The 13,269-nt window shown below is 44.2% G+C and overlaps 1 protein-coding gene across 5 annotated transcripts in view; it reads right to left on the reverse strand.

Annotated features, from left to right (window-relative positions):
• SYT14 (synaptotagmin 14) overlaps positions 1-13,269 on the reverse strand; it is a 210,520-nt gene that overhangs the window by 120,359 nt on the left and 76,892 nt on the right. The gene's annotated exons all lie outside the window — the stretch shown is intronic.

Below are 13,269 nucleotides of genomic sequence, written 5' to 3' on the forward strand. Positions count from 1 at the left end.
AATTAGAATATCTGAAAGGTACAATAATTAAAGTTTTCCAGGTATTAAAAAAAAAAAAAAAAAAAAAAATGAACATTTACCACAAAGTCTGTATTAGGCCTAGTGGATTAGATTAAAAAGTTAAAGAGTAGGTACATTTTAGAATATTACAGATATATTTAATTAATATTATACATGTGGCTACAGAACAACATTGATATTTAATTAACACAATTTGATTATCATATTAATGTACAAACTTACCGTCTTCTAGGTGATTCGTATCTTCAAAATAAAAGTTAGTATCTCTCTTTTAAACCTAGTTTCCCTGTTATTAAAATATTTTTGTTACAAAAGTAGTTTCTAATTTACAGTAATTTTCTTATAGTATATGTAAGCATCCTTAGTTATCGTGACATCAAATAAAAATGCCAGATCCTCAGATACATAAGGCTACAAAAAAGTACTTAAACTTTTTCTTTAAATATTTAGTATTTATAATATAAGGCCAATTACTTCCTGGAGCTCCTGAAATGTACTACAGTGCTCATCTGCCTAGTAATGCATGAAGCCATATGGTTGTCTGGCTATAGGTCAATGATGTTTTAATTATTTACTTCACAGATGCAATCCTATCCACCTTGTGCACAAATTAAGTAACTTTGGGCATGATCCAAAGCTTGCTGAGTCGCTATGTGAGGCTCTGTGTGAGAAGTAGCTTGAACAAGAAAAGAAAAAAATAGAGCTGCTCTCTCATTTAGACACTGACTGCCTTACAATTGATCTCAGGGGTTGGCAGCCTTTTGCTATCAGGGGCCGGAACTTGCTATCTGGCCTCCTGCTGAAGACTACAAATCTCCCTGAGCTACCTGTGCTTACCTTTGCCAGTGATCCCCAACCCCTCTGCAGCAAATGTAAGTGCAGGGAGAGAGTAGCAGGGAGAGCAGTGGAGGGGGGCACTGCAGAGGGGACAGGTGGCACAGAACAGCTGCATGCCACCTGATCCCGCATGCTGTCCCAGTCTAGGTCAGAGCTTAATAGCTTAGACCTGGCCAACAGACCATAGGGTACTAACTCCTGAAGGATTCTAGCCTCCGTTTCCCTTATCGTTTTAAAATAAAAATGATAACTGCTATGATAGCTGCACTGAACTAGTTCTGTGGAAGAATTATGCATTGTATCAATTATTTATTAGGGCTGTGCGAAGCTTTGATCACCGATTCGATTCGAAGGAGAATCAGCCCGATTCAGCGGCCGAATCTCTGAATCGAATAGGTAGACCAATTAAAAGACCTGAGTCGAATCCAAAGCCTCTGAATCGATTTGGAAAAGATTCGGAGAGGTTCAGAGATTCAGACAGGCCAGAGAGAGGCAGACAGCCTGGCGGCTGCAGGTTCTCCCACAGCTCCTCCGGCTGTGCCTGCCTCTCTCCAGGCAGGGGGAGCCACAGGAGAAGCCCCCACAGCTGCCCTGCCCAGCCCCAGCCTCCTGGCACTTAAAAAAAAATTAGGCCCCACACTCACCGGCTGCAGCAGCGGACATCAGGGCCTCCGAGGGCTCATGGCAGAGCCTTCCCACGCAGCACGGGGCAGTGGGGATCGCCCTTCCCCTGCACCCCCTGGCACCCGCACAACAGCTGTCCCATGGCATGGGTGCAGCGCAGCTTGCCAGGACACCATGTGCCATCTGGAGGGGAATTCCCACTATTTAAAGCATTTACATTTTAAATACTCCAGTATCATCTTAGTACTTAAAGTTTTTTTTTGCTCTTACTTGCAGAAGCTGCATGTAGGGGACATTACATTTTTACTTGCAAATATATGCATGTTTAATCTTGATTTTTATGTATGAAATAGTAAAAATACTTACTCTGATATTAACTGGAGTTCTTCAACATGTTTTCTCCATGTATATTCCACATCTGGCGCACAAACTCCATACACTTGAGAACATAATAATTACCATATTTTCCTCACATAAAACAGGCACCTTCCCCGTACCTCTCCCACCCCAAACTGTAGTACATGTATTAAGCAGGGAAGTTGTTTCTCTGACCAGGATAGAAGCACCCTACTTTTCTTGCTCCACTGTGCAGCAGCTGTGATTTTACTATCCAGACAGCTAAGGGAGCCAATTGACTTAATAGTTCATTATTCTCCATTTGACAAGTGTTAATAACCGTCTCTACTCAATGTCTCAGTGTTCTACTAATCAAGCTAACCTTTCTTAGGGCCACTTTACTGTCTGCTAGCTGCTCCTGGTCTCTCTCCTCCTACTTCAGAGCCTAAGTAGGAAAGGCAGCTGAGTAGCTGAACCTTATTGTTTCTGATCAATGTAGCCATAACTCTGGAAACATTTTCTCCAGCCTGCTTAACAAGTTGTGTATTATATTCTGGGGCATGTTACAGAATCATAGAAAATTAGGGTTGGAAGGGACCTCAAGAGGTCATCTAGTCCAACCCCATGCTCAATGCAGGACTACTCCCAACTAGATCATTCCAACCAAGGCTTTGTCTACCTGGGTCTTATAAACCTCCAAGGACGTAAAGTCCACAACCTCGCTGGGTAACCTGTTCCAGTGTTTTATTACCCTCCTCATGAGAAAGTTTTTCCTAAAATGTAACCTAAACTTCCCTTACTGCAACTTGAGACCATTGCTCCTTGTTCTGTTATCTGCCACCACTAAGAACTGTCTAGCTCCATCCTCTAGAGCCAGCTCCCTCAGCTTCTCTTCAGAACCATTTTCGTTGCCCTTTGATAGGATATGGACAAATTGGAGAGAGTCTTTCTGTAGTGGGAAGGCTAAAACTGGACACACTACTCCAGATGTGGCCTCACCAGTGCCAAAGACAGGGGAAGAATCACTTCCTTCAATCTGCTGGCAACACTCCTACTAATGCAGCCCAGTATTCTGTTAGCCTTCTTCTTAACGGTGGCACACTGTTGGTTTATATCCAGCTTACTGTCCACTGTTATGCCCAGCTGTTGCTTACTTAGTCAATCCCCAGCCTGTAGGTGTATGGGATTGTTCTGTCCTAAAATGCAGGACTTTGCACTTGTCCTTGTTGAACCTCATGAGATTTCTTTTGGCCCAATCATCCAATCTGTTGAGGTCTCTCCAAATCCTGGCCCTACCCTCCAGCATATCTACTAGTCCCCCCAGCATTGTGTCATCTGCAAACTCGCTGAGGGTGCACTCCATCCCATCTTCCAGATCATTAATTAAACTACTGAACAAAACCAGCCCCAGGACTGACCCCTGAGACACTCCATTTGATACTGGCTGCCAGCTAGACACTGAGCCACTGACTACTACCCTCTGAACCAGATGATCCAGCCAGTTTTCTATCCACCTTATAGACCATTCATCTAACCCATACTTCCTTAGCTTCCTTGTGAGAATGTTGTGGGAGACTGTATCAAAAGCCCTGCTAAAGTCAAGTTATATCACATCCACTGGTCTCTCTGCATCCACAGAGCCAGTCATCTCTCATCATAGAAAGCAATCAATCTGGTTGGTCAGGCATGACTTGCCCTTGGTGAATCCATGATGATTGATCCTAATCACCACCACTTCCTCCAAACACTTAGTACCTTGAAGACCTGCTTTATGATTTTTCCAGGGACTGAAATGAGACTGTAGTTACATGGATCCTCCTTTTTCCCTTTTTTAAAGATAGGCACTATTATTTGCCCTCTTCCAATTATCCAAGACCTCTATTGATCACCATGAGTTTTAAAAGATGGCCAGCAGTTCTGCAATGACATTGGCCAATTCCTTCAGTACCTTCAGGTACATCCTGTTCAGCCCCATGGGCTTATACAAGTCAAACTTTTCTAAATAGTTCCTAGCCTGTTCTCCTGCCACTTGGCTGCTCCCCTGCTCCCCACACTGTGCTGCCAGGTACAGCAGTCAAAGATAATGGCCAGTAGCTCTGCAAACACATTAGTCAACTCCCTCGGGTGCATCGCATTTGCCCCTATGGACTTGTATGTATCCAGATTTTCTAAATAGTCCTTCATATGTGTGAGAAAATAGGGTATCTGGCCATTAATATTTTTTAGGGCTACCCGTTTGTCCTGAGTTATTTCTTCTGTCTATCTAAGGGGAATAAAAAACAGAACGGGCTTACTCTCCACTATTTTGTTTCCAGTGAGAAATACAGGTGTGAAAAGGAGTAACGTCACAGCAAGGAAAGAAGGTAAACCGCAGAATAGATGTGGACTACACACTTCAAAGAACTCCAGTTAAACTAAACCTAATCGCTTGAAGAAGAAATTGCTTTTTATCTCAATATATATTCCACTCTTGACAAATCCTAAACAGTGGCCAGATGTGAGGAAGGAGGCTCCTAGAGGCTACTTAAATAAAGATTGTAATACTCCTCTTTCAAACAAATGTAAAAGGCCTCAATGCTTCCATTATGGTACAATGGTAGAGACCAAATCCTAACATTTCCCTCCATCCCCCTGCAGAAGGTATGGACAAATATAACACTGTAGCACTCCAAGTGCCTTTAAAGTACTCTAAAAAGTGGAAGTACAGAAGACAGAGTAATTAAGTGCCCCTAACCAACCTGGAACATATCAAAACCTGGATGAAACAGGAACAACTTTGAAGTGGTTCACTGGAAAGCACTTCAAGCTACATTTGTATTTTCCAGCAGAGCACAACAGGAAGTTGTTTGTCGACTGGCATCCCATAGTACCCTGCTTCCTGCCTCCCAAATCACCAAGGTGGCTCCTCTGACTTATTCACAGCTCCACTATTCTGGGGTCACTATCCCTGCCCCTGCACATGGGCTCACCTTTTTAAAGCTGGGTACAAAGGCAGCCATTTTCTGGATCACAACCCAAGCATCTGGGCTTCTTGAGTGCAACCCACTCATTCACATTAGACCACCTGCATCTGCAAAATATTCTAATTGGAGGCGAGTGGAGCACTCAAGCATCCTGGGGTGGGTTGCTACCATCTCCAAGGCCATTAGGACCTTGAGCTACTAAAGCCTATTGTGGTCTTTATTGTAGAGAGTTTGGTTGTGGGTTAACTCTTCTCCAATCCAGTCCATTCATATACCGCAGGAGCAGAGAGGGGAAGTCCTTTCAGGGGTAGGAAACAAGAACCATAGAGAATGCTATTAACTTCTTTGGAGTCATTAAAGACTCCTCTCAGTCCATTTTGTCACCGAGTCCTCATTGTAGCAATTTCAGATGACCAAGGAAAGTTTGTAGGCTTTAACTCAAGCAGGACAATATGCAGGCAGGAAATGGAAGTTTCTGGGAGCTTCACAGTAGTAGGTATGCTGGGAGGGTGGCCGAAATGCAAGTATTTCCACAGAGTTCTTGCTGGGGCAGAAGCATAAGTTTTCTGTGGAGCAACAGGAAGGTCAAGCTTCAGGAAAGAGAGACTTTGCAGCAAGGTACCTCAGGCAGCAGTTCCTTGAAAATACTGAATCATACTTGGGATGGAAGGGGGTATAAGGGGTGGCACCCCTATCTTATACCACAGCAGGGATGTCAAACTCGCCTTGTATCCTGGGTCGTTTTCACAGCACAAGGCTCTTTGCAGCCCAGAACCAGCCTGGGGCACAAGAAGCTGTGCAACTGTAATGGCACAGTACTGGTGGTGGCAACAACAGTTCTGGTGCCAACCCTGACCTGTCATACAGCAGCAGCTCCAGCCCCCACTATGTCCTGTGCTGCGTCAGCAGCTCCAGCACAAGGCATGTTGTCACCCAGCAGCCAGAGAGGTAGAGCCACAGCAGTAGCAACAGATGAAGCAGCCAGAAGGTGACCGAGGCTGTCAGACTGTGCTCACCCTTCTGCTGCCAACTGCCATGTCCACTGGGGCCAAAAGGCCCTGGATTCCTGAGGGCCCTCTGGCCATGTCCCTCAACTTCTGGTGATCCACTGGTAGTTCAGTGTGCCAAATAAAACGGCACCAGGTATTTGACATGCATGCCTTACAATGTTAGTATAGCACAGGTGCAGGTAACTGGATAGATAACTCCCACTGTCACATCTGGCACTCCAAGACAGACAAGAAACACATCAGTGTAAAAAAAAACATGGATCCCACTGCTCTGCAGCCTGCCATCTGTAAATGCCAGGGGAAGGCTCCACAGAAGCCCAAGAGAAAAGTGCCTTCCCCAGGCTGAACATGCACTCCGAGAACACCCTATTTGCTTTAAGTCAACAGACTGGGATTCCCCATTCAGAAGCCTAAGGAACTGGTATACATCACATTTGTTGTAGGTTCCTGAGATGGTAAGTGGCTCCCAAGATGGAATACAAAACTTTTATTTTTTTTTTTAGTTTATCACTCATCACCAAGTCACACAACTTTAAAAGTGCCTCTTTCAGTCTGTCAAACAGCCCTCCAGGCATTCCATAATGTAATGCCAGAGCCGCTCCTCCAGCACAGAAGGGAGCTTCTGCATAAATTTATTCCCAGGGGAAGTTTGGCATGCACGTTCAAGAGCAGGACCCCTTGACTTCTCCTGTTCTGCCCTCCTCCCCTCTTCACACTGCTTCTACCACCCACAGCCTCAGGTCCCTGTACTGCTTTCTCCCATCTCCCTACCTCTCCCCCAACACCCAGTCTCTCACCCCTACCTGCCTGCTCCCCAACCCTCTCCCCCTCAACCCTCTCACCTTTGCTCCACAATGGCAGGCTCTATCCCCTGCTGCAGCCCAGGGAATGGAGCACGGCTCCAGCTGGGCCCCATAGCAGTGGCACAAAACCAGCACTGCTATTCCAACTTGACACCATGCAAACAGTGGTGGGGATGGATCCTGGTAAAAAGGAGCATGGCAGAAGAGGAGAAAGAGGGAGAAGCATTACAGGGGTGGGAGGAATTGGGAGCTACAGGGGAAGAGTGACAGGGTGTGCAGAGGCCATGGGGGTGGAAGCAGGTAGCAGCTGTGGCTCCAATGCAGCTGCTGCCCTGCCCCCCCACCCCGCCCACTGCCTCGTGCTCAATTGTAAGGCAAGGGGCTTTTCCCCCTCCCATATTAAATGGAAGACAAGGTTTCCCCCCACCAATCGAAATAAATACAGTAGACACTGCTTCCAGCTCTGTGCTATAAGTACTATGGACAAACGCTCCCATTTCATCAGGGACAGTAAGCTAGAGTTCCACAAGACACTGATATGATGCACGCTTTGCTCAGCTACCCAGTGTTCATATCAGTGAACTCTCCCTGATAGTCCAGGATACCCTGCACCACATTGGAGAAATATTTCTAGCAGTTGATGTACTGCTGGTGCCACTGAGCACAGGATGGGAATGTGAACTCCACTTATGACCCCAGTGTAGTTCAGAAAGGCCATCCAGGCAAATCTGGTTAGGATTTTCTGTAGGTTAGAGGCAGAGAAAGTACTGTGCCAGCACCTCTTGAATATCTGACATAGATGCTGCTGGCATGAGACTGGAGGCTATTGGAACTGCTAATCCTTCATGGTGCCCCTAGTTTCTTTCTCCTCTGGTACAGCACACAACACTGCTGGAAAGGCACATTTTGACTGCCAGGATCATGTTGCTTTCAGTTTCCATGCTGTGGAAGTCTACAGTTGGTAGACATGCTGAAAAAGGATGGAAAGCATAGGGAAGTACACAGACTCTACCCCAAGCAGGAGAGCAGAGACAGTAGACGAAAAAGAGAAAGTATGTCCATTCTCTGTCCTGCTATGAAGGTGACAAACCTGAAATTTATCAGCCATGCAATGACAAGAAGCACAAACTAGAAGACTGAGGGGGCAAATATGCAAAGGCTCTGCTGTGACTTTTCAACTATCCCTCAGACGTCTCTTGGAGTTCACAGGCAATAGGCATCCTGGGATGCCTACATACCAGCCCTCAAGCTGTGGAGGAGCACAACAGCATCACCTCTGTCACACTATGAAACACTTTACTTGGGAAAGGCCTGAATGTCTGTACAGTACTGAAGCACTTGAAATTAGCAGGGAATTTGAAGCACTCAGCATGTACATCTGTCCATACCTTGAGAGGTTTTGGGGGGTTCTTTTCTGCCTTCCTGTCAAGCACTGGGCACACCCAGAGGCAGGAATTTGGCTGGAGTACAACAATGCTCTAGCTGGTACTTACTCCTTTTATTTTCAAAGCAAAAACAACCTTGAAACTATTGGAAGCTTTGCAAATTAGGGAAAACTAGCCATAAAAATGACTAGCTCCCATAAATTTCAAGGCTTCTACTCAAAGCCCTTTGACAGCTCCACTCTTTCAGTTGAAGTTAAATGTAATACAGTAAGTTGCGCACTAGACAATGGACTTGAAAAATGTTATGCGTTTATGTAGTTTATTCATTTAAATAATATGAAGGTAACAATAGTTTGCTACAATGCAAATCAATAAGGAACAAATTGGGACTGGCAGCATTACACAGTTAAGCAGACTGTACATTTATCCAGTGTTTCCCAACCAGGGCAGGAAACAGACAGGGAGCATGGCTCCAGCCAAGCATGGGGTGTGGCTTCAGCCCAAAATGCCATCCAGCTGGCTACACACTACCCCCACCCCCCTCCGCTCTGCATCCGGTGTGTTGCGGTGCTTTTTTATTTAGGTAAGTGTACTGTGGGGTGAAAAAGGTTGGGAAACACTATATTTATCCACTGCACACTTAAATGGACTACACTATATATAGACTCAGTCACCTCATGATCCTGCAGCTTTTTTTGCTTTGCTGGGGTCCAGAGGTGCTCTTCACCCCATAAATATGTAATCTGTCACTGAAGTTTTGTTAGAGAGTGGAGAATAGTACTCCTTTGCACACATAATGGGTGCTGTATGAGCAACCATTGGAAATTATATAAGGAGAGTGAAAATACGTTTTCAGAATCATCTTAGGATAGAAAAGCTCTACAACAATGAGCGGTTATCAACAACAGCTTTTGTGTCAGTGTTCTCCCTCTTGATTTGAAAGCTGAGGGCAAGACAAAGCTAAGACTGATGGATGGATTTTCCACCTCTTGTCAAAACTTTCCAGAGATGAGTTAATTCAGATACAGGTAAACTATTATTCCCCTTCTGGATTTTAGTTGGGCAGCAACAATAGCCCATATGTGAATATTCCCATGCACTACAGACAGAGAAAAAGGGCAGTATAACTTGTACCTAAATCAATAATAGTTCTATGCCAGTGATTTTCAACCAGAATGCTACAGCCCCTGGGGTGCTTTGAGATCCTTTCAGGGGTGACACAGGGTACAACACAATGTTATCACTGTTAAACTTACAAGCAGGATTCACAAAATAAACCCAGAAATTTAAAATAGAAATCAATAGCTGTGGTTTTCTCTCAGTTCTTTGCAACAGAAAAAAATGCTCTATTAATTTTTTGTAGGCAAACAGTATGAAAACTAAGAGATGGCGTTTACCTAGTGGTGCCTCATCTCTAAACAAGCTGAGAACTACTATTCTCAGCCAATTAAAAACTTAGGCACACCTTTTATGCATTAGGTTTTAGAGATGAGACAATAAACATTGTATAGATCAAGAACCACAAGCAAGACTTAAAACTAGAGATGAAAATCTGTTGGCTAAGATCACCATTCTGAATTAAAAGTGGTAAATGAAGATACTAAGTCCCTCCAAATCAGATGCCATCCTTCCTTTCTTCCTTAGAATTAGGAATTAGAAACCATTCCTTTGTATAGTAATGGAATCCAAATAATGCTTCAAGACTTGGATGGTTACTTTTTACTGTAACAGTCTTAAGTACTAAGGGTACCTGAAAAGAGACAAGACAATGGAGTGGGAAACGATTATAGAATATACTGCACAGTTCCTTTCTACCAAGGGTATGTCCAGTAATCAACAGTCTATGATTCCTGGAAGAACTAGAGACAGCTCCCAACATGTGGAGGATGAGGGAAAGGGGGAGGGGGACAGAAGGGGAGCAGGCAAAAGGATAGATCTTCTGATAAACCAGGGCTTTGCAGACAGCAAGGGGCCTTGCTCCAGCTGTGCACTGCCAGGGGAACAGGGGGCTGTGTGCTACCTACATGGTATGGATGGATCCTGGGGTGTAGGAGGGTACCCCCACAATGTAAGAACCATGGCTGCACCCAAATTGTGTTAAACTAGTCATTATGGAACTGCCAACAACCAGTCAAAATGACTGCTTGCAAATGGAGAGCAGGGTGATGTTGTGACCACAGGAGAAAAACTTTTTTCATCATGTTGCCTCTCTCTAAAAGGGCTCTGGAAGTTGTCTGATGGAAGAAAGGACCTGATAAAAGATCCTCATTCAGACTAAGTATGATCATCTTTTCTTCCCTTTCCCCCCTCTCTGGAAATTGATACATAACAAAGAATAACTAAAGAGATTGTAAATGCAATCAAAAACATTGTTAGTCTTCATGCTTACAAGGTTTAGGTCCTCAAAAGAAATAATCCAGAGTCAGCTGCCTCTTTTTTTGGAATAACTTAACTTTTGAGCTAGCACGCTCATCCAATAACCACTACATCCCAATTAATGGCAATGATATTGTCAGCAACGTTTAGTGTTACCTGCAAGAAGGTTCTAGAAATCAGCTGACTTCCTATAATTATTTAAAATTCTCTCCATTCTCCTTAAGTAATTTGCTAAGAGAATCCCAAAATATTCTTATTTAAATTATTCTAACTGGCCAATAATTCTTTATAATTTGAAACTTTGAATTGTTCACTAGCAGAAAAAACAATATTTACCTTCAAATAAATCAAGAGTTCCAGGTTCCCTTTCTCTTGGAGCTACTTTTAGCTGCTGTGAGGGAGTGAGCCAGGTAATGGGTATGCATGAAGATAGTTCATCCCAGTACAAGCCTTCTGGTGCTTCTTGCCAAACTTTTTCAACATAGGAGTGACAATCTGGCGTTTACTAAATATGCTTGACATGATCCAAGTCATTAGTGGGGAGTGCCACAAATTGAAGCATAGGCAAGCAACTTATGTGAAAGTGAGTGCTTTTGTTAACCTCTTCTAATGAAATCTGGAGGGAACTGATTATATAGCTGAGAAGATCTTGACATTCTTGTAGTTAACTGAGTTATATAAATGTAAAAGGAACCTAATTCAGGCATGAGAACAAATCTCAACAAGGGTGCCATGACACCCTGGGATGCCTTGAGATCCTCTGTGGTCTCATATTAGTTTGCTGCATCTTTAGCCAATATTTTTCTGTCATGGAGTAGAGCAAGAAGTTCTTATCCTAGAAGGTTGTGCAAAGGGCCAATGCTTTAGTAATCACCCAAACGGTCCACTACTGACTTGTTGGAAAACTATGGTGGGCAGCAAGGAAGTATACCAGGATCTAGGCCTACCTGCTAGGAGTGCACTAATAAAGATTTTTCTGGCCAATTGATTATTAAGCAGCCATATCGGTCGATACTGAACTGATAGCCAATATGTAAGTCTGTTGGGAGGAGGGGAGGAGCATGGTGGGGGACAGATTGAGTTCCCCATGGTGAGGGAGGAAGTGGGGCTGGAGCAGGTGCTGCACAGCAAGGGCAGGGTGTGGGACAGAGCAACCGACAGCCTGTCTGGGGGCCAACAGGAGGGCTACAATGTGGCATGGGGGGCACATACCCCCCCCCCCGTATTTGTGCATGGGGTGAGGGCTAGCTGCCTCCTGCAGGCTCAGGGCCAGGGGCTGCACTCTTTTCCTGGCAGGGAAGCTGGGCCGGGGCTACACTCAGGGCAGATGTGGCTGTGCTGGGAGCGGGGACCATAGAGTGGGCTACAGCCACCAAAGTTCCCTCTAAACTGTGCATATGCATGGCCATACACAATAAAACATCTTGCTGCATGTTAGCTTTTTAATGCCATGTACCTGCCTGGAGAGAAGCTAGGCTGCAGCTTCCTGGAAACCTGGAGTGTGGCAGAGACACCAGGGCCGGCACAGGACACTTACCAGTGGTAAGTTTCTGCTCGGCTGTGCTCCAATCCTCACTGCGCTGGCATCCCCACAGGGAGGGAGAGCAACACAGGGCAGGCAAAGGCTCCTCCACAAGGCAAGGTGCAGGCAGGGCTAGGGGCTGGGCAGAGCCAGGCACCACGTGGGCTCTGCCGGCTCTGGGGAGCTGCTCTGCTCCTCAGCCCCTTCCACATGCTGGCTGCTTGTGAGCTGCTCCACATTATATCCTTCTGCATACAAATGAGTTTGTAGAAACAGACTATTCTGTCAATGCAGCTATTTGACAGCACCAGTCCACATGGTGAAAATTTACTGTATAGATGTAATTTAAAGTGGAAAAAGTCAGGCTGTTTCTTCACAAGGATATACAACTGTATTCAGTGTTTCATGATTTTTTTATATTAGACTCTTATATGGATATTTGTAATAAAGACACTGAAGAAAGAGAAAATGAAGTATATTTTAATATATATATATATATATATATATATATATATATATATATATATATATATATATATATATATATGCACACATGCATACACATGCGTGTATAAACCTTGAAATATAAAAATGTTAATTTTTATATATAGTTTAATAGAGAGAGAAAGAGAGAGAGAGAGAGAGAGAGAATTTAGTATTTCAAGACTCTTTCCTCCCAAATAATTCAGTTTTGTAGTATTTCCAAGAGTGCGTATTTCAAGGTTTTTAAATAACCAGGTGGGCATAGTGGCAGCAGAATCAGTTGTTAATTTATGCAGGCTTGACACCAGGGTGTATGGAATTCAAGAACTCTATCCGTGTGAAAAAAATGAGACCAGAATCCTGCTCATCTTACAGTTGATAAGATAATTTATCAATAGGAGACACTATTGTCAGTTGGCCCATACAGCCCTCGTACATTCCAAAGCTTCCTGCCCTTGGTGCTGCATGAGCATTTTTTGTTGGGCCCCCCATCAGAAATTCTCAGTGGGAATGTAAACCTGCTCAGTCTCTGTTACTCAGCTTCTGGCTCAGCTGTGAATCGCCACAGTGTGAATCACTCAGTTTTAGCCTCGGTAATAACTCATCGTACAAGTTAGTTTTAGAGGCATCTGGCCTTTAGGAGATACCTAGTGCTAATAAAGCAGCAAGCAACATTACTGTGAAGAGATATTCATCCCAAAGAAAAGAAGAGATTCTAGCTCCTCTAATTCATGAAGCTTCTCAGCACCAAATATGTCCCAGTACTGTCTGTCTGTCCGTCCTAAAAAAAAACCATATAAAAAACCACTCAGTGCAGGAGCAGGGAGCATAGGGAGTGGATAGGGATTAAACTCAGTATCCATACATTCAGCACCCAAGTAAGCATCATAGAAGAGACAAATCAACAAA

The sequence above is a fragment of the Alligator mississippiensis genome, chromosome 1 (assembly GCF_030867095.1).
Source record: "Alligator mississippiensis isolate rAllMis1 chromosome 1, rAllMis1, whole genome shotgun sequence".
NCBI classification, from domain to species: domain Eukaryota; kingdom Metazoa; phylum Chordata; order Crocodylia; family Alligatoridae; genus Alligator; species Alligator mississippiensis.